At 27.2% G+C, this 23,696-nt stretch overlaps 1 protein-coding gene across 2 annotated transcripts in view; it reads left to right on the plus strand.

Annotated features, from left to right (window-relative positions):
* The first annotated feature begins 5,324 nt into the window (after window positions 1-5,324).
* The window catches only part of LOC119687861 (monocarboxylate transporter 13), a 36,866-nt gene continuing 18,494 nt past the window's right edge, over window positions 5,325-23,696 (plus strand). For both annotated transcript variants that reach the window (XM_038102385.1, XM_038102386.1), the window contains exon 1: window positions 5,325-5,526. The gene's annotated coding sequence lies outside the window, so the exon portion shown is untranslated. The remainder of the gene's footprint in view (window positions 5,527-23,696) is intronic.

Genomic DNA, 23,696 nt, shown 5'->3' on the forward strand with positions numbered 1-23,696 from the left:
AAATTCGGTCAATTTAATAACTATTTTTGTAGTATTATTATTAATTAATATAATATAAGGCTGAAATTCACAAGGAAAATTAAAGCAAACCAAACAACTTCCATTTCATTAAGCACTCAAGGCAAAGAATTGAGATACAACTTTCCACCAAATTGGGACTAACAAACTTTACTGAACTTTGGGTACTAAGAGAATTTATTATTTGATTTTTTTTTTTAAATTAGTTTTATTTAGATATTAGATTTTGTTGCCTAAGTTGGCTATATTCATTACAAACTTAAAGATTTGGTTTTTCTTTAAGAAGTCAAATGTCTTACGGATATTCCATCCATCAGGTTGCGGAAACGTGTAAGTTTTTCTTGACAGCTAAGTTAAAAATAGTCAAAATTTAGATACCTATCACAAAATGACAATATAGCATCTCTGATACCAATACAGATAAAATAATCTGAAAACTGCTATCTTTCGTTTTATCTTTGGCAAAAATCTTTGTATCATAAAAATGTAAACTTTACACCCAAGATCTAACTTTACAACGTTATGTTGGATTAGATAATACTGCTGGCAAAGGTTAACATAATTAAATCACATCATTCACTCATATTCGTTGATGAATTTTACCAACTTATCCACTAAGGTGTAGACTTATCATTGGTCGGCTATCTAGAACTGTGTTGCTTAATTATGTATACATATAGTCAAGAGGTTGTTGGTACAGATGTTGATGGTACATACTATCCTCTTTTCCTTTTTCGCAGCTGGTTTAACAAAAGTGGGTAAGTGTTCCATTTATCAGATACAAGTTCCAAAACATAGATTTTGCTTTTACTGCATTGTTACCATGTGTATATATTTTAATGATTATCATATTTAAAAAAAAGAAAAATATAAGAACATAAAAGAATGATTTTATTCTAGTATTTTTAGCGTTGTCAGGAAAACTGAAATATTACGACATCATTCTTAAGCAATGTTAACAGCATTAATTTCTTAAGGAACTAGCTTTGTTTAACCACTGCTAACGATTTTGGTAGTTTAAAAGACAGGACAAGAAACAAATTACAATAAATTAAAAATCAAACTTCAATATTTGTCTACCTAACAAGTTTTTAGACAGAAATGCCCAATATTGAAGCATGTGTAAATGTCTTTATAAAACGATGAAGGAACCCATACTATATGTGAATCAAGCGATATTTAAAGCTGTTCACTCAGTACTGATAATTTAAAAAATAGTCAACGATTACTTACACAATTTCTTAATAATTAAAGAAACTTTATTACTTTAGTATATGGGTTTCTGGTCATTATCCTTTAATAATGCCGTAAATTGATCTTGAGTCTTGATATAAAATTACAAGAACCCATTTTAATAAACCTATCAAAAACTTCGAAGAAAAATAATTTATGCCTGTTAGTAACTTAATAGTGGAGGTTAGCATCGAGTAAAAAAATTTCTTATCTCTGCAAATATAATATTAAATAAACCACTTTTGCTATACCTCCTATTATTGAGAAATAAGTGAAAACTATTACAGCACTAAAACTGACAAGTTTGCATAGAATTTGATAAAACTGCAGCTTTAAAACAGTTTTTGAAATTTTACAGCACTATTTTTATTCAATATTATATAACACAATATAAAGAAAAATAGACTTTGAGTGTGATAATATTATGAATTCTTTAATATATACACATGAATAATATTATATTTGCATATGTCGTTCCATCATTGTTAGAAACACTGCATAGAAATAAAAACTTCTATCTCATTTTACTTGACTAATAAAAAATAACTATAATTTCTGGTATCCATGGTATTTATTTACTCACTGTATTGGCCATTACCACCGTATGTCGATGTTGGCCACCTACAGCATCATCCGTCAGTAACTGCGAATGATGAGTTTCATGTGTTGACGCAAGTTATAAATATCATGGCTGTTACAAGTTACCTAGTACTTAATAATTCCACCCTAAATCGATAAAAAAATTATCCTAACTTCATAATATATAGCAACATTTTTTAAAAACCAACACAAAAATCTATAAATTTATAATATAATATATACCACATAAGGGGAGTTATAATAATAACCAGTCCAATTTTCGTTGTAAGTTTAGTTACACAGCAAGATCAGAAATAAAATTAATCGGTGTCAGTTTTCATTGTATTCCGTCTAAAAAAACAGGGTGGATGATGATGATTTCATCCACCCATCTAAATGTCCTAATTGATAACGAAAGCTGAGTTCGTCATCAATTTAATACGGATACCGCTCTTGCATATCGCGCATAAAGCATTTTACTAAAGACGATGTTGTGTAAAAAATTATAGAAAAATTTAAACTAAATTCTATTTGAAAATTAAAATATTAGAAGGAAAATTTTTGTAAATAAAAACTGTTTTGGACAATCCAACTCATTAAGGAAACAAATGTGTTTATAACACATGATAATAAGAATATCAAGTTTGACTGAAAAAATCAATCACTTTAAAAATGTTTTTATGTTTATAAACAAATCACATTTAAACAGTACGATGTGTAATTTTGTGTTGTGGTAAGTGTGTCTTGTGTAATACATATATTGCTTATAATATTTGTATGAAAACATGTACTCGTAAACACATTATCATAAACCTTGTCGAAGTTATAACAGCTGCTTATCATTTGCAAAACATACAACACTTTTTTTGTCAACCCCACCAAAACATAAACACTAACAAGGGCTGCCATAATCTCGAAATAACTTAGTACTTGTTTTGAATCTTACACAAAAACACTTACACAATTTCATTAATAACTGCGTCATACATTTTTTAAAACACACATAAAAACATTTATAATTCATAAAATATATACATTAAGACTGTTTTGTAACTATTTATATGTAAGTACATATGTAAAAAATGTTATAAATGTTATAAATGGATAGCCCCCAATAATAAGTTTTATGGCAAAAAAAGTTGTTATAAATCGTATGTGATGGTAATAAACAAAACTGATATCAGATGAATCTGAAGTTGTTTTATATATGTACATATATATTAAATAAAATAATTAGTAATAATATAGAAAACTATGTATTAATAATATTATTAAAACATTTAAAAATTAAATGTAAGCAAATAAATATGTTTTTAAATTTTGATTCACTGATTTCAAATCAACTTAATTTATAAGTATTTGTTTAATTAAAACACTAGTACATTAATACTTTAAAATCAGTTTTAAAACTTTTAAATCACATCCAACGAATTGTACAACTCTTTGTTCCTCCTTAAACACTCACCATTATATAAATATATCCAAAAAGTCTTCATATGCTTTTTCGAGATATTTTTTTAAGCTTATAAAATATTTTTAGATATAACTTTCAATATAAAAATAAATAATTAAATTCAACTAATTAAAAGCAGAATCTGAGCTTAGGTAAAGTAAAGAAAGTTGGGCGAAACATAACAAATCCCTTCTCAACAAAATAGTAAACATTTATGTGTCACTTATAAACTTATAATATTAAAAAAGTATGACCAATCAACAATTAAAAAAGTAACGTAATATTTTTCGATGCTTACAGGAAAATACAATAATTTATTAGAAAATAAATCAGTAATTATTTTTACTTTTCAAATTGTTTACCTCGATGCAATTTATTAAATAAGTTTCCGATGTTTTGTAGTTATAATAATTTGGTTTGTTCAACACTTGAAAAAAAGCTTCCTTGATTAACAGTCCCCTCGTGGTAAATTTTTTTGCTTCCACATATTTTTTCAAGTTTACTTAAACTGTTATGTGGATTTATTTCACATTTTTGTTGTCCTTAATTTTGTTATACTTTGTATTAAGCAAAATATAATACAAAATTTAAAATCACAGTTTTGGTTTAGGAATTTATCCTACACACAAAGTAATGCTTCCTGTTTACAAACTTTTGAGTACATCGAAGCTAACTTACTGTTTGTGCTGACTCAAATATGATCACCATATACAAGTTGAACACAACATTCTTTGTTTACTTAATGAACAATATTGCGCTTATGATTTTTCTTATAGACATCAACTTAGATACAACAACACAACCGGACTCTATCCCAAAAATGCCAGTCTCAGCATAATTCGCGTGGTGTGATAGCGTTTGCTGGTCGAACCAACAAACAAAACTGGTCGTTGTACCCGGTGCATAACAAATCTAATTACTTTAATAAATAATAATCAGAATATATGCTATATTTATATATTATGCTATTATATTTATAATGCGATGAACTATTAACTTAAGTAATTGGCATTCTGATTCAATGCAGGATATATATATTCCTATGTCTAAAATAAAATTGGAACTTAAGTTATAAAAACTTCATTGACATATAACTTGTTATAAAAATAAAAAGCAAACAAAAATTCAAAAAATAGTGTGACTTATAAAAAGCTAAAATTACATTTTTAAACAAATAAAAACTTGACGAATAAAATGATTTCTCAACAACTCTTATGTGTCAGTAAAGCCCACATATAGGTGGCGTTGCGTTACAAAAACAATGCCATGTACTCGTATAAACCGTTGTAATATTAAATATTTTAAATATTTTCAACGCAGATAGTGCACTCAAGCTACATACGTTTATCCATTTTTAATTTAGTTTCTTTTGGACACTTAAAAAAAATAAAACACATATATCATATATTTCATAATATTTTATATATATTTCTTATTTAAATTACCACCATTAGTACAAATTTTATCATAGCAAAAACTCTTATTTTCAATTTTTTTTATATTAATTGTGATCTAATTTCATTATTTCTCTATTTAACCTAATAGAATTTATAATTCATTAAATTATAATATAATTGTTAATAGTGCTCGTTAAGCAGAACATTTTTCTAACTTTAAACAATGTTGCTATGTCTGCCCAGTTGTGATTTTATATAAATTATAATCAAATGTAATATTACAAATTTAAATATATTATGAAAAATTTATATATTATATTTGTTATATTATTTCAATTTTTTACTTAAACTTATAGCCTAATAAAAATGGTAAAATTAAAAGTTTGAAAACGTCAAAATTAAGTAATTGCATTGAAATTAGAAACAAATAATAGCATGGCATTAATAACTGATGCAAATAAAACATATTGCTTATTGCTAGCATACATGTATGAACACACAGTTTTGTATTGATCACAACAATCGAAAACATACAAAAGAATACATTCCTGTATGCCACAAAAATTTACTCACCGACAGTCAAAAGAGTACTCACTCTCCGTATTTCACATATGTTTTTTCATAATTTCGAAAGTTGGCAATACTTGCATAAACACTTTGATGTTGATTGTGGTGATTGTGCGGAAAAACATCATTTTTGTTTTGTTGTTTCGTTTAATGTTCCTTTATTGTAAATTCTTAAAAATATTTTTGTTAAATTTTATTCGTGGATTTACATGACAAATTTGTCATGTAACAGCAAAAGCGGTGACACAAAAGTGGAGTACGAATTTATTGCAATTTAAGGTAAACAACAATTAATAAATTCAATAAAAAAAATTAAATAAATGATTTGAAAACATTCAAAATTTCTAACTGTGAAATAAACAAACTAATATAACAAAAAGTGAAGTAGATTTTTTATTTAGGATTGAAAAATGTAAAGTTTTTGGAGCACTAGCGCTACTCAGACTAGGGTGTTCAATTTTTAAAGGCAAGGTCAATGGTCCAATAAATACTATAAATATTGAATGTGCGTGTTTTTGTGCGCGGGTGTAAAATGTGTGCTTATTTAATATTATGACGCTGTTAACGGTGTTTAATGTTTTGTAAATTATCAAACCGAATTCTTGAAAGACATGTGCTTCAACGCGATTAATCGCTTCAATGCTGCAGTTTGAATAAGTAATAATTGTATTTATTTAAATTATAACAAATATTTAATCATTTGTTAAGTAAAACTTTTGTTTTAAGAATTTATTGGAATTGTGCATAAACAAGCAGCACGTTTTAGTATGCAAACAAAAAACAAAACAGTAACTAATCAGCTTTAAAACTAGAAAATTTGATAAAATATTTAGGCAAAGCCAAACATAAGTCAACCATTTTATTTTCAACAAATTTAAACAAAGTGCTTGGTGTTTACATAAACTAATGCTTAATTTTGTATATGTGTATGTGTTCTTTTAATTGTTTTTGTTGTGTTTTTTATTTTATATTAATCAAAGGAGGTCACTAGCAAATTTTTTTTGTTACTTCACTTGAGTGTAGCATACAATTTGATTTAATTACATTTGTATTTATTTATTTGATACTCAACAGATGATAGCCCTTGAAGCGTTTTGTTGTTTTCTTTCTTTTTTCGTAGTAAAAACAAAAGCATTAAAAATAAAAATGTTTTTGTACAACAACAATTTAATTAAAACCAAATAACACTGGATTTCATCATCAGCACACATTTTAAGTTGAAAAATATATGTGTAAGCATACGCAGCACTCTCCTGTAGTTGCCCTTCTTCCCACTATGGTACCCATTTCTTTATTCTGTTATTCTTTTGTGGTGATTTGATGCTTTTGTTTAAGTTACAACAACAAAAAAGTAAATTGCCAATTTTTTCATTTTCATGGAAGTGATTTGTTTTTGTTTATTGTAATTGTTATTGTTATTGTTACTAGCAGGATTTATTGTTCTTTGTTTAGGGTGGCATAAACAAATGGAGCCCACCCGTACCATTTAAAATATTTGCCTGCACAAAAACGAAAAAAGAAAATTGAATTAAAAATTAATTTAAAAATAATATAATTACAGGAAATTAATTTTTATTATTGTCAATAAGTTCCAGGAATGATTGTTTATGACAATAAGAGCACAAATAAAATATTAAAATTTAGGTTAAAATGGTTAGTCACCCCAATGTGTAGTGCACAGAAAAAAAAAATAACTCACTGACGACAAAAGCCGCCCATTTAAATAAAAATGAAAGAATAATAAAAACAAAAAAATAATAAAAATGAACGAATTATAAAACAAAAGAATTTTCACCAAAATTTTAAAGAAGTTTTAATTATTGTACTTAAATTGTACTAAAAAGCATAATTTTTAAACAAGTAACATTTTTATGTTGAATATAATACGAATATATTGAGATATGATAATAGCAGTAATTTTTTCTTTCAGAGTAGGAAAAAAATACTCGCAACTTACGAAAGAAGACATGTGAAGCAACAACAATGCTTTTAAAACCTTCAGAGTCAAGTTTTACTCCCAAAAAATTTTAAGTCTTAAAATCAGTGCATTTAAATTCAAAAATCAGTCTATTGTGGACGTTCACTTGAAATACGCTGGAAAGTTCCAGTCATTATGAACAGAAATAATAACAACAATATATCAAAACAATAAGACTATTGTTCATTTTGATTTCTTTTATTTAAATTAATTAATTTTTAGTGTTTACAATTTTTATATTTCATGTTGTATACAAAACAGCAAAAAACATATTTAATTTAAAAAAAAGCATTTAACATATTTTAAAATTGTTGGCAATTTGTTTTAACCAGACTTAATGCTGTTTTTTTTACTAGTCTGAAGGAAAAAATTACGGCTAATAATGCATGCATATTGTAATGACAAGCCTGAGAAGAGAAATGTTGCTAAAACTATATTGTTTTTAAGTTTAAAGAAATTTTAATTTTTGATTAGGTGAATTGTATTAACTTGATAATAGCTAACATTATTTACCTTGTGTAGCAACATAACAAAAGCTTCCTCAATTTCATATATGCAAAAAGCGATTTGAATATTATCTTAATTTTGCTATATCTTATAAAACCTCAAAAATGACAGAAAATTTTTCTATCTAAATTTTTATAGTCATGAGAATGGGGTTTGTAATGTGAATCATTGATTTTTTCTGCTTATATAATTTATGACTAGTTTAGATAGCAACCCCTATTTCTTGTGATATTCTACAATTTCTTTATGAAATGACACACATATGATATAAATATCTATTAACAGCTGGATAATGCAGAAGCTCTCAATAAACCTTTTGACTTATTTTTACCTTCGTCAAAATTACATAATATAACCAGGTAAATAAAGAAGTTATCAAAAATAATGTATTTCGTTGCATATTGTTTTTTCATACTGCATGACACTGCAATTATATAACAATTTAGAATCCTAAGTCATACTTAATTTAGAAGAAAGGTGGATTTATAATTAATTTCTGTTAGCAGTAAATAAATTCTTACCTGTTCATACGAGTAAACGTTATCTTTTAGCTTATACACATGCCGCGAAGTAATCTTCATTAACTGTTAATCCGGATTGCGTTGTGCAATCCGGATGCGTTATTTTTAAACCGACGTACGAAAGTTCATTTCAGAAAAGCAGTTCGTTTTCTTATTTATGCTCATTTGCGATTAGGCAGCACTCTTGAAATTTTTACTGTTTTCACGTCTTCAACACTAATTCTTCCTATGAGATTATACTCATATTCTTCCTTATTCGCATATTTCTTTTTTAAATTCCTAATTGCCAGTACAAAAAAATTTGCAGTGTATACAAAAAATCATATTTTTCTGGAAAAATAAAGTTTCACACAAAAATTGGCGAAACTGCAAAAACCCATTGTTATTTTTAACACTACAGTTTTAGTGTGATCCACAAAGTTTCTTAAGTATTGCATCTAAAGCCTCGTGAAAATGTCATTGGAAACCGCAATGAGTAATCCCAGCGTCATCCACAATTTTACATTGTTGTATGCTTTCCGTAACTAAATGTGGTTTTCATGTACGCGAAGCATTAGTTCTGAAATCAGACGATTCAGTAACCTAGTTATTTATGATATAAAAATTATGTAGAACTTAAAAACGGAACTCATTTTAAATAGTTTTTTATGTAAATGTACAATCCATAATATTCTAAGTTTGATTATAATTAGACACATTCCAGAAAACAAAAAACGTTATTTAATGTCCTTTCAAGATTTCTAATTTGTTTAATATCTAACAAAAAATATTTCTTCAGTTAATCATTAACGAGGGACTATCTCATATTTTTAAAAAATATTTTCATTTGAAAGCAACTACTTTTCCATATGTATCTCTTCTTTCAATATGTTAAGATAAAAAACTGCTTATGTTAATAAATGATTCTTAGATTCAAAAAGTTTTATTTAACCGACACTACTATAGTTTTTTTTTATTAAGTGCATCAGTTAATGTGCAAAATATTCACAAATCCATATTTTAAGTTGCTTTAAAAATGGGGTAGAGTCAAGCACCGGAGAGCACAGTCTAACTATTTATTTAAAAAAAATGATTGCTATTATTGATTTTGTGATCTAATATCATACTCTATTTTTTTTTTATACAATATACTTTTCTTTGTTTCTGTCTTCAAATGGTGCTTTAATCTACACTCAATAAATTTTTCAGTTTTATTTCAGATGTGAAGTATATTTTTCTCATGTTTAGTAGTTGGCAATAGGATTTATATGCGTTTCCACTGTAGTTGGGAATGTTACGCTATCGAAACCCTAATGAACGCTCTAGGGTTAGAGATTCTACTCCAACAAAATAGTTATTTTCAAAACAAATGACTACTGAGACCAAAATATATGGAAAATTATTCTACATGATAGGCAGAGAAATGGTAGAGAAATGCTAAAACGTACATATATTGATAAATACGTCAACTTTTTATAAAAAAAAAACATTGATTTGAGCAGTTAATCTCAGGATTCTCAATTTGACTTATTTCTACTCTGTTATTTTTATATTAAACATTAATAAACAAATTTGCAGTATTATTTTTTATTAAACAACTTACCCACATAAGATATATATATATATATAGTAAATGATAAAGTCACATACACATTTTAATTATAATTCTTATTTTCTTTAATTTAAATTTTATATAAATATAGTAGCATAGTAAACATATGAATGTTACATTTTTAATATGAAATATATTGCTCAAGAAAATAAACACAATCTACCATTTTTGAAACTTTTAAGTTTTTAGATTATATCTGTTTTATTAATAAGCACAGGTTTCGGAAGCTGCAAAAAGTTTTCAATATAAGGATTTTTTTATAAGAAGCTGTAAAGTTTTTCTGCTGAATATATAAGTATTTATATATTGTTAGAGATGAAATATTATAATTGTGTTCGTTTGTCTCTCTGTAACTACGTTTGATTTAATTAATTACTCAATTTTCAAACTATGGAAACAAAATTAATATATAGATCCATTACAAATGAACCTGATACACTTCTATCAATAAACGATATCGGTTGAATATATCTCATAGTAAAATAAACTGAGTTGATTTTACTGTTTAAAAAAAAATCTCAGTGAAGCTGGATATGAAAAGAGTTATGATTGATACGAATACAGCATTTGGTATATTATATATTTTCTAATATATTCGTTAATTTGTAATAATGGACAGTACCACCTAACTAAATTCCAGCTTTCAGATAATGTAAATAATTTTTTGTGAGTCTTTTTATCTGTTTATGAAGGAATTTCATTCAAGTTGGGTATAATACTACATGGGTTTTAATAGATATGAATTTAATAAATGTCATGATATCTAATATTTTTGTTCGAACGGTTCAGATCCTACCTATAATATAACACAATATAGCTGCCATAAAAAAATTTAACTGAAATTTAATTTTTTTTAAAAAAAACTTTTTTTAAAAAGTTGTGTTATGTCTTATCTTTATCTTTATTTATCTTTTAATAATGTTGCTAATGTTACTGTGTTTTTTAATGTTATTATTAAATTTGAATATTTTCCTAATGAGTGAAATTGTTTATATTCATATTCAGTTACAAATTAGCTAAAGGTCCTAAATTAAGTCCATAACACAGAGCAGTGTACTCTTATGTCTTTGTAAGCTCCTTAAAGGAATATGCACTTATATTCAATCTCTCTTATTAACTATTGACCCATTAGCCTGTTAAAAAACAAAATTATTATTAAAAATATTTGGTTATTAAAGCAATAAATTATAATAATTGTTATTAAATTAAAATAAGAATAAAACAAAATTAATTAAAGCTGAAGGTAACAAAAATAGACCACTTCGAAGGATGTATATCAAAGCTTTTCAGATAGAATAAAATTATAGAATTTAAACAAATTCTAAGTCCTTGTCGTCTCATAGAGCAACAATTTTTGACAGTATCATCCAAAGTAACATTAAAAAATAATGTTTTATAAAATATTTTTTCAGGGTACATTTGTAATTTCGGTAATTATTGTGATCTCAATAGCACTGTAATTGGCATCAAAATTATAAAAGCCCTGCTCCGACGGTTTCTTCTAAATATTGTTAAGGCCTAATTCGACGGTTTCACTTGTCGGATCGTTAACATCTCTTTTTAAAAAGTAACTTCTATTACACTTTTTTCTAATGGGTTAAATATTTTTTTGTTGTTCTCGAGACTCAACATATTTAATAAACATATCATTATAATATTATAATAAAACTAGTTGTTATTTTATATACTATTTTAACCATTTTTTAGTTTATTTCATCAAATAATCAAATCACCAGATTCGTTTATAAAATTTATTCCTGCAATAATTTTATGAACATTGATTTCTGACGTCTATTACAGTCATCAATGTCAACAATTATTGATAAAATAATGTCAGATTGTTGTTTATAACAAAATTCATTAATAATTCCAATACAATTTTTATGAATAAATTTGCATGTATTTAAGCTTAATTTTATAAATTTCATTGACAAATCGTAAAATTCTTACTATCAATTCAAAAACGGAATTTATGAAGCAGTTGTTATTATAAATCATTTCTTTAATGCATATTTAATTTTCATTAAGAATATTATGCAATATATAATAATATAAATGTATTATTGTATATTCTTAATTTACAAAAACATTATTAAACCCATAAAATTGTGAATCACAGAAAATAATAGCAAAGTCTAGAAGTTGGTGTTTACTTCAAACTAGACTAGTATGTCTTTATCTAAATTAGTTGTTTTGTTAAAAATTACGAGAAATACATAATATAGATATATGAAAGCTGTTTTTAATGAACCAGTTAATAACACTTTTAACATGGATACTTAACATTGACTAATCCTAGATAATTAAGAGAAGTTACGGTTGAACCACAATTGTATATTATATTCACATTTCATAGAAAGTAAAAACCTTGCAAATTATCTTTTATCTCAATTACTCATTACAGTAATTTGTACTATTTATACTAAAATATACAATGTTGTTGTTTCAATTATTATAGTTGCACTTGTAATAATAATTCTACAGAATTCTATAGTATTTTGAAGTGACTGGTACTTATACAATATTATATCTATGTATTTATATTAAAATATTTATAATAACCTTAAAATTTTTAGAATCTTTATCTTCAAATGTTATGGACTACTTTATTATTGATATTAAATATAGATAGATAGATTTTAAAAGGCTTGGGAACTAGGTCACTGCATACTTTGAGGATTATTGTGACAAACCCACTTTAGTTCCATACGCGAGTAACAGTTAAAAATGCCATTATGTCCCTTAGAGAGAGATGTTGTCTATTTTCGTTAAAATTAAATAACCAATTGATAAGTACCGATGTCTGAGTCTGGCAAGACAGTGACATAGAATGTGTTCTGCTGTTTCCTCTTTTTCGTTACAAAGTCCGCATCTATCGTCTCTTGTAATACCTAGATTCGCTAGATATTTTTCGACTCCGTAGTGTCCAGTACGAAACTCTGTTAGAAGTCGAATGCCATTTCTGTTCAGCATTAGTAGTTTCCTAGTGCTAGCTTTTGATCCGTTCGGCATAATTTCTTAAGCTTGTCTGAGTTGCTTATTCCAGCCATTTATTAATTTAAAATTTGAAAAAATTTTATGAAGGAACGCAAAATGGTTTTGCGGTCAATATAATATGAGGTCACCCTTTTTCTGGCTTGTTCATCGCCTTTCTCGTTTCCCTCAAATCCGCTGTATCTTAGGATTCATATATTAATTATAGACACAAGATACCTGTTTAGTATAAATATTAAAAATTTAACAAATTAAATTAAATTAAAAAAACAGCACTTTTGGTTCAGATTCAATTTATTCTTTAATATAATAAATAAGTTCTTTAATATAAGAGTTGAAGACTCTTATAGAATTATTGCTACATTGTAACACCTAAAATTATTACAGTGGTCTTTAAAAATAATCCATTCAAAATAAATATAATTTTTTAACCTTTTGAGGATCACAAATAAACAGTAGTTACTAGTCTAGATCGGACCTTAAGAGATAAACTGAATGTGAGAACAATTCAAAGTATTGGTATTATTATTATCATCTTGTGTTATGGTGCATTGTTTTAGTGAAAGTAGCAAATTTTATAATCAAGCGCATCCTTTTGAGGGTTGCGAATTGATAGAAGTTACTGAAAGTTCGATTTAGAGCATAACCTGATTGGAGAAAAAATTCTTACTGCCGCAGTCACTAAGAAGCAAATTTTATTAGCAAAAGCATGCTTTTGATGGTTGTTAAAAAATATTAGTTACTAAGACTTCCATCTATAAAATAATGGGCATATTGTTCGAACCGTCATTATTATCATCTTGTTATACAATGCACTGTTTTCGTGAAAAAACATTTATTCTTCTTCATTCGTCCTTTAAAATAGGCTGAGTGGACGAACTGTTCGAAAAACAGTCATAATTATCATCTTGTTACATCATGCACTGTTTTCGTGAAAAAGCATTTCCTTCTTCATTCAGCCTGGAAAATAGACTGTGTGGACGAACTATTCGAAAAACAATCGTCTTTATCATCGTCTCGTTACACAGTGCATTGTTTTCGGGAAAAAAATGTTTTCTTCTTCTTCATTCAGCCTAGACTAAGTGGACGAACTGTTCGAAAAACAACCGTCATTATCATCATATTGTTACATATTGTTATTGTCTTTTTCTTCATTTGGTTTCTTCATTTACTTCAAATGCACTACTTATACAATATTCGCTACTGTTAATTTGATAGCACCACTAATAATGAATAGATACTTATTTGATGGTTGTCTGCAATGTGTTATAGTATGTTTCCACTGGCTTTGTTAGATCAGTTAACTTACTTGAGAGTGCTTGAATTACTTGAATCTCAAGTAAGTTAAATAAACTAACGAAGCCAGTGGTAACGAACTATTAGCATTAACGATGTGAAATATTCTTTAGAGCAGACCACATCATATGTCCTATACCAATTATCAACTAAGGTAAATCAAGCCTACAATCATTTAAAGTAAACGAATCATAATCGATTAACTTTTTTTTTGTTTTTCAATTATTTTTCAAGTGTTTTAGTGCCGAAATATATGAAGATTAGTATGTGATTATGTGATTTAATATTACATTATCAAAATAATAATCAACAGCTGCCGTACATATTGCATTTTTTTATTTTGTTTATCAACATTCATTACCAAAGCAATAAAATTAATTGCGAACTTCCCTATTTGCGCCTAATGGGGTTCCTTCTATTCATATCTCCATTATCTCTAATATTTTTATGTCGCCTTCCTCAAATCCTACTTTGCATATATGAATGACCTACTTTGTGATATTTTTTCTTTAATTTATTGCAATTGTGATTTTTTTTTTTTTTATATATTTTATTTTTATTGTTTGTTAAGCAACTGAATAAGTGGTATATATATTTGTATATAAAAGTGTGTTCGCTTTTATCTTTTTGTGCCACAATCGACGGAGCCCATTTCATACGTAATAACATCGCGCACTTTTTCGCAAACAAAACATGCGTTCCACTTATCAGATTGTCAATAAACAAAGCGAAAAATAATGAAAACAAAAATTTCATTGATATCTGATGTAATCAAGGGGCACACATTCCGTTAGTGATCAGATACAAATGAAATGCAATAATTATACGGAAAAAAATATTCAATAGAAAATTTTGGAATTTACTGGCTTTTAATTGAGCATTGAAAACTAGAAGTTGATCGCTGCCTCAGCTAAACGATTTATTTTATCGTAATGTGTGACACATACCAAATGTTTATTTTAAAATTATACGCCACTCAACTATAATAATACATAATTTAAATAAAATTTTATTACTAACATCTATAGAAGTCGTAATAAATTGCAGATAAATTATTTGTAATTTTTTATTTTCCCTTACTTTCGACTGTAAATATTTCAATAAAAAAAAATTATATATAATTTATTTCTTTTACTTCCTTGGTTAAATTAATATAGATTTATTGTAGATAAATATAATAATAAATTAATAAATATGCGGTGCGGTAGACTCCGAGGAGGAGAAGGAAACATCAGAACATATTCTATGCAACCGCCCAGCGGCGGCAACACGTAGACTCGACTACTAAATCAAATAGGTAAAATTAAGCCCAAAACAATTACAAGATTTATTAATAGTCTAAAATTGTTTTAGTTGAGCCTTTAGGCGCACAATAGAACTTTAAGGTTGGGGTACATTTATAGCCTATTATTTAATAATAATAATAAATATGCATCTATATCATGACAGTACTTTCCAATTTAGGAAGCATTATTACAATACTTTTTGAAGTATGAGCTTGAATATGACTCCCGAGCATATTCTAGACTCTACATTTTGTCTCATTTATTGTAAAAAAATATTGTCTTTTAAGTATCTTTTCGAATTGGGAAATGAAAAAATGGCAAAATATTATTTATAAAATATAGAGTGGTTACAGTTACGTTAAGTTTCTCAACAGATTATCCTTAAAACGTTTGTAACATTTATAATATCAAAATTGTAACATACAGGGTTAGGCGACCCTGTATGTTACCTTTTCAAGCGACCATGTCTTTTTTGTGTAAAATTATTTTTTATTAATATAAATTACAAAAATTTGTGGAAATAATCAAAATTTTAGAATCCATTGATTCTAGCTCGATGTGGCCTTCAAACGGTTAAAAAATAAGTTGCATGCTTTACCAATGTGATCTTTCGGTATTATGGCCTATTCCTGGACCATGACTTTCTTCAGTGCATCCATACTGGCATATTTTTTAGTCCTCATCTTGCTTTCCAAAATGACTCAGTTGGAATAGTCCATCGGACTTGCATCTGGCAAATTCGAAAACCATTGTGTGAACGAAATGAAGTGTGGAATATGATTTTTTAACCATTTTTGGTTCACACGAGCTTTATGACACCAAGACCGGTGTCGAGTCTTGTTGAAACGTCCATGGTGTACGGCCGAAATGTTTGGATGCCTATGGCTCTAAAACAACTTCCAAAACATTTTTTATTTTCCTGATAATAAATCGTATCGACTTTTTGACACCAGGCTTGATCAAAATGATTGAAGAGTGTCCATCGTCGGTCACAGCTGTCTATACCATACTTGAGATGGGAAATTAATTCGGGTGGTCATTCGTAGTCCCAAAGTTCTGCAGGGCGTTCAGTTAAGTAAGCATGATCATTTTGAGAATTTATCACCTATTCAATGGAAAAATTTTTCTCATCAGAGAATACAATGATTCAAAATTCGTCACTTCGTGAAAGCTTAACAACTGGTTACGCTTTGCTCTTTCGAGTCTAACTTTTTTTTGCTTTGGTGTAAGATCTTGTGCCTTTTGGAACTTATAACACTTTACCTTGAGCTCACTTTACCTTGAATATGTGTCGAATGGTTCGCTGAAATATTTTCAGTTCTTTGGCCATTGGATTACGACTGCGACATAGATTTTCTTTGAGTCGAGTCTTTACTTTTCAAATCATATCAGTTGATGTTGCTGTTTTTGCTTCGTCCATCACCATAGCCTCTGACAACACTGTCTGCTAACTTAATGTGCTTATATTTTTTACATATGGCATAGAGCATAGTCCTAGAAATTCTTCGTGGGTTTAAAATAGAAATGAAATTGTGTCTATATAATAATACTCATTGAAGTAATTGTTCTTTTTAGCAAATTTGCAATTCATTCCTATATATGCATTTATTGACAGGATCTTAATAACGCTTTCCATCACTTAAACTATTAATAAAAAATATAATCACTTAATGCCTAACGTATTTTAATAATAACGGAGATCAGAAGTTAGTAGCCTCATTAGTTGAACTATAATTGAATTTTCGTTATAGAAAATGTCGAGTAAACTGTGTGAGAACCGCAAAGTTTACACTGTGTATTTTTATTCTGCGAATACCATAAATATTTTTGATTAAAATGTATGGTTTAGTTGTTATCGTAAGCAGAACTAGGACTTATTAATTTGATTGTCGTCTTTTTTTAAAATTTAAGATTGTGTTCATTACTTTTTTGATAATATTATTGATATCTTTATATTTACACCTAACGATTCTATCGCTCTATGCTAAAAAATAAAACACGTTAATGCTTTTAAACAAATCAAATCCCAATATTTTATCATTACTAAGTATAGTCTATTACAAAATAGGTATATTTGTTTATTGATAATAATTTGTACGGGAACGTATTCAAATGGAATTAATAAGCTTTATAGGACTAGAATGAGACCTTAAAACAGGTGCAAAAGGTTCGCTTACTGACAAAAAATTTCTGTCAAACTTGATTGGAAATGTTATAAGAACCTCGATATCTCTATTATTCAAAACATATAATAAATTTAAAAAGCTCAAAGGAAACCATTTTAAGGGATAAATAAAAAAATAAAGAAATATTTTACTTTTTTTATTTATCATTAACTACAAATTTGATTACACCAAAACGTTAATAAATATTGAAGAACAGTTATAAAGATAATTACTGTCTTTTGTAAGTTTACTTTCCACACATTAATATAGGTGAAATCTGAAGAGCAAGTAAGAAAGAAATCTTTAACACACATTATTTCCTTTGTTACCATAGAATGTACTGAATCCCTGCCTAAAAAACTGAAAATAAATTATAAAAATAGTGCTATAGAAAGCAGTTTTGCACTTGTTATGAGCACTATTATAAATTATTTCAAATGGTGCGTGTCAAAATTTAAAATTTCATTATAAAATAATCATACCAATGCTATTCTAATGATATATTTATAGTTACATGTTATGATAGTCTAACAAAAACGAATACAAAAAATTATATGGTAAAGTAAGAATAAAGATCAATTTAGAAAGAACTACCATAAGAACTATATACGAGAAAATGTGGTCGAACAGCAGAAGAACATAATATTCTTAAGAAGAATATTAGACCAAAATTTACTGATGTAACCTCACATTAAAAAAATTACCTCTTTGCGACCTTTTTAGATTTATATTTAATCAGAAACGAATAAGGTTATTCTATGAATGAACAGAAGATAACGTTAATACAGACTCCACACACCTAAAACTAAGTTGCATAAAACGATTTAAAATTCAGTAATTAGTTGTATTGATATATATAAAACGTACAAGATAAACTAAAATATGCAGGCTTGATATATAGATGATTTCCTAACTAAAGAAGAATTCGATAAAGACGTTTATGGAACAGGACTGTAATATTCGAAAGTGCCAAGTAAAAATACAACTATGTTTTTAGCAGAAATTTATGCAGTAGACAGATATGTATACTTTAACACTGAATGTGACTGTCAGAATCATAAAATAGCCATTCTAACTGATAGCTAGGTAGCAATAATAGCTGTTAATTCTCATCAGGAGATATCAAGACAAGTAATAGTGTATTTTGAAACGTTGAATATTTTCAGTCAAAACAAATAGTTATGGATTCTGTGGGTTCCGGGTCATACTAGAATTTCCGGCAACGAAATTGCAAACGAACTTGTAGGGATATAGGCAATCTGTCTACTTGTAGGCCCCGAACCATTTTGTAGATGATAAACAGAAAAATCTACACTATGATTATTTACCAATAGTATCACATTCAAATTTGCTTATAGGGATTTTTAACACAAAACAATTTCAACTAAGTTAAAATAACTTAAGAATCGTTACAGGATTTCTGAATCAACGCTGTAGCGTAAACCACTCGTATTACCTTACAAACTTGGGAGCTTTAATGGGACTTGTAGATTTTATATGAAAAAGAATGAGACTTCAAAACACGTGCTGGGAGTTTGCCCGGCACTGGTGTATAAGCAAAAGATAATAGACATCTTATATTCGGCGAGGAAATAAGACTCAGTAATGTGGATTTAATACTATAATTTATTGAGAAAATTTAATTTAGAAAAATACTAGGAATCCATTAAGTCACAATAGATCTCTAGATCGTAGTTAGACATCCGTTAATTTATTAAAAATAATAATCGACAATAATTTTAATGCAGACTTTAAATATTTAAACCATCGTTGGTTTTTTTTAAAAAGCGAATTCCAATTGTTGATTCAAAATCGCACAATTTTTGTTTATGTAAAAAAATAATATTACTCAGCTTTTTGTATAAATGTGGAAATTCTGTTAGTAACTATGTGTTAAATTTAAATTTATAACTTTCTAATTGAGATATAATTTTAGATATATGATTATTTCGCTGTTACTTTTTTAAATTTATTTATAGCCAGACATGCTTAATTAGCTACAATACCAAAATAAAAAAAACGTGTAAAGTTTATTTAAAACTAAAAAATAAATACAAAATATTTTTATTAATAATTGATATTTTATATGCGAGTATATAGTTTGTTTGATACACGGATAAGTTATAGATAATATTTAAACTTGTCTGACTATGAATCATGTAACTTCCATATATTAATTTTTTTATTGAAGTTTCGTTTCTATACATTCTTCCAATAATTAATTATATTTATATATTGATCGTTAAAAATTGTTTTTTTTTTTGATGGTCACAAATGTTTCCGTTTAAATTTAAAAAACAATTCATTAAGCATTTTAATCGAGAACTACTTTTTCCATATCTATAAGTACAAAATTTAATGAATCGTTTCAATGGCTTGAGTTCATTTTATTTACATTTACTTTATAATTTACACATGACTGCAATAGATAATACAAACCAGTTCAGAGTGGCCTAATCAGCCTTTTTGATGTTTCAATATTGTTAAAGTGCTAACAATTTCTAGATTAAATCGTAAATAAATTCAGCATTCAAATGCCATAACTACATGAAGACAATAATCTCCAAAGTGAAAGTAAAAGTCGATCTAATTTACAAAATATAATATTTACTAAGAATTATAACTGATTTGTATATTGTTCTTGAATAAATTATTTTATTATTTGCGAATTTAGCACATCTTTCAAGCAAATAAACAATTCCTATTATTTTATGAATGACTCTAGATGTAAGTAACAAACTCTTCATATCTTAATCTAAATAATAGATAACACTAATATAATCTCAGCAACTTATAGTGGCATCGGTGCCAGAAGAAACAACACAATTGTGTTGTGGAAATAATGCCCGACTCAATCAGAAAATAATATTCAATGGGCACATCTTTTCTTGTAATCGTCCTATGAATTAGCTTCCACGAAGATCTAATCTCACTTCTTTAGATTATTTTTCCCTTTTTTCTAAGATATGTCAAGTCCTTACATATAAGTCCTTATTCGAGTTTTAATTCGGATAACCAAAGTTATAACACCACTTTAAAGCCATATACATATATATATAAATAAATGAGATATAATATATATATTATATAAATGAGATATGGAATCTCTTTTACATCAAAATTGAACTTCTTAAGTGGGAAGTTGTATGTGACGTCTCAGTCTATTCTGAAAACTCAAAGACATGGCACTACTTAGAATTCAACACTAGCAAAATTATTGTTAGCTCAAATAGTGAACTTTCACAGACCAAAAATTATTTTCATTTTTTATATTGTATTTAGATTTATTTATATTAGATTTTTACTGGAAAATCAAGATTTTCTGAATGGTATTATTTTTTGAAATTTTTAAAAAATTTTTTTTCGCATCATACATCAAACTTATATATACTATATATCCGTTGAATGAATTTTCAAAAAATATACTACAAAAATTCTTATATTTTATTCTTGATTTCGATTTGTGTTAAAACTCTACATAAAAAGAAAAGGTCATTAGGTGCCAGCATAAAAAAAACATAAACTATTAGACTTTTGTATCTTCTTTACGTATCTAATACATAGTAGGTTTAAGTATAGTTTCAATGTCTAATTATACGCTTCTTTATAATGTTATATATGGGCGAGTCATAATCATTATTTATAATCATTATAACATATGTACAAATATATCATAAATATGTGACATTAGGTCGAAATTATTAATATGACTCCGTTCTTCTAATCTCCTCTTACGCTATATAAACAATTGTTTTATTAGTTTATCAATATATTTTTACAATTGATATAAATAGCTCTATTTATATAGAAAGTAGAAAAATCATAAATCACTCAACGACAGTTAAAAATTTGTTAAACTTTCAGTTTTATCTCCTTTTATTGTTATCTTTCAATACCAAATATAATGTCACGGCTAGTTGAATTAATCAAAACCCCATTTTTCTTTATAAATTCCGGCCTTTTTTACATTATTTACTTGAAGTTATTAGAATAGCCTGAAGTAGAAAATTTAAATCAAATGTTTTGCCAGGGTTTTGCAAGGATCGTTCTCTTGCCATCCCACTATTAATCCCAGGGGCTGAAAAAATAGTTAAGTGTTTTCAATTTCGATAGCAACTGCAAAATGAGGATTTTGTTACTTACCATCTATATGGAAATGATTTAAAAGAGGCTCATAACTTTCATCTTCAGTTCCTTAGCAATGTCATGTCTATTCACATGACGATCCTACTGACCTTCATTTGTAATTTCATTGACTTATAACAAATGTAAGAGAACTGCTCAAGCACTTTTTAAAATTATAAAAACATTTAAATATTGTACAAGTATATGCACTGCTCGTGCATTTTGGGGAATCATTAACCTTTGTTTGACCACGAATTTGTCACTTTCCACATTTATAACTTTTTTTTATTACTTATATGCACTTTAATTCTATTAATACGAATCTCTCATATATGAATTTGTCACCTTTGAACATCACAGTCAAGTGAAACATCAAAGAGCTTATTTCCACAAGCTGTTTCACATTAAATATTTCAAGTCATAAATAAAAATATATCAAGAATATGAATATATTGAATTTTAATTCAAAATATTTAAAATATCGTTTCAGATGCTTGTCTTATGTTCGTGTACTTCCCCACATATGACAAGCATGTCATATATGTATATTATATATACGAATATAAACATACATCACGTATAAAATTTACATATCACCTATGATAAATTATTTTCTTTTTACATTAATTAAATTAAATTCTTCTGAAATTAATTAATATTGTTTTTCATTATTTATTTTGCAAATTTTTCTGTCTCTACGTTATAATTCTCTATGTTATAAAGAATTATTGAACTTCTTTTTAAATTAATCATATCTTGTGCAATCTTCAATTTTTTATAGTCTTTATACAAAAAAAAAATGTCAAAAATAATATATTAGGTTTGACACGGTTTTTGTAACACTTTGAAGGAGACATCATAAACCCCAAAAAAATGTTCTTTATATATCTTTTTCATAACCTTAACGAGTTGAGTTCATTTATCCCTACTTACCGAGTTGAGTCTGCACCTTTGCGCCTAAGTAGAATATTAGATATCTTTTCAATAATTCTATTCGTTTTTGTGGCGAAGACGAGAAAAGTGTTTGACATCTGCTTTGTCGCTTTCCAGTGAACATCGTCCATAATGTTCCTAGAACTTATTTTACAGAGTAGTTTCAGTCTCTGGTTTCATTAAGAGTTAAAATAGTTTTAAATAGTTTAAATTTTTATACGATAACACTTATTGGTCTAAGTAGATCCATTGGATCACCGTAATAAACCAATAACCCAGAGTTAGTTCATGCAATATATATATATTTTTATATTTATTTGTTCACATCTATAACATAGTGTTTTTATATTTTATTTTTGCAATTTCGAGTGTTCTGCGATGGCACAAGTCATCGTTGTGCAAGAATTTTTGGTAAAAAATACTTCAGCAAAGCATTGTACTGACCTGACATGGGTCGTGTGACTGCACCGTGTGAAGACAAAATTAGGAACACTTTTCGAGTGTATTGCAGCTATAAAAGAAAACTCGTGATGAAGTTTAAGTTTATCTTTTTCTCTCTCCCCTGATTACTGGAATGAAGTTTTCACAATGCTATGGAAATCTTTTCCATTCATGCCTAATAGGTGGTTTAGAGGGTTCAAGTCCCACAAAAAAAAATTTTAACGGTATACCTCAACCAGGCTACAATAAATGTATATTCTGTATACTGTCAACCACAGTATACTAGTTATATTATACGAAATGGGACGACAGCGAATAATTCTTATTCTTAATAATTCCGGATATATGTATACTTTGTAAATTGAATGTATAAAGCATTTTAAAAAATATTTAGTTTTTGTTTAGAATTGAGTATTATAATTAAGTATTTATTATTGCTTTTGAAATTTTTCTTATAAACAATTATATTAGTGAATCATTAGTTATTTATTTTGTTATATCTTACCTCTAAATCTTTTCAATTATCTTAAAACAGTGGATTATTCAATTACAAAAATTAACTCTAATGTCATATGAATACTTAAAAAACATATGCATTTTTTGTAAAAAAAA

This window comes from Teleopsis dalmanni, chromosome X (genome assembly GCF_002237135.1).
Source record: "Teleopsis dalmanni isolate 2A chromosome X, ASM223713v2, whole genome shotgun sequence".
NCBI classification, from domain to species: Eukaryota; Metazoa; Arthropoda; class Insecta; order Diptera; family Diopsidae; genus Teleopsis; species Teleopsis dalmanni.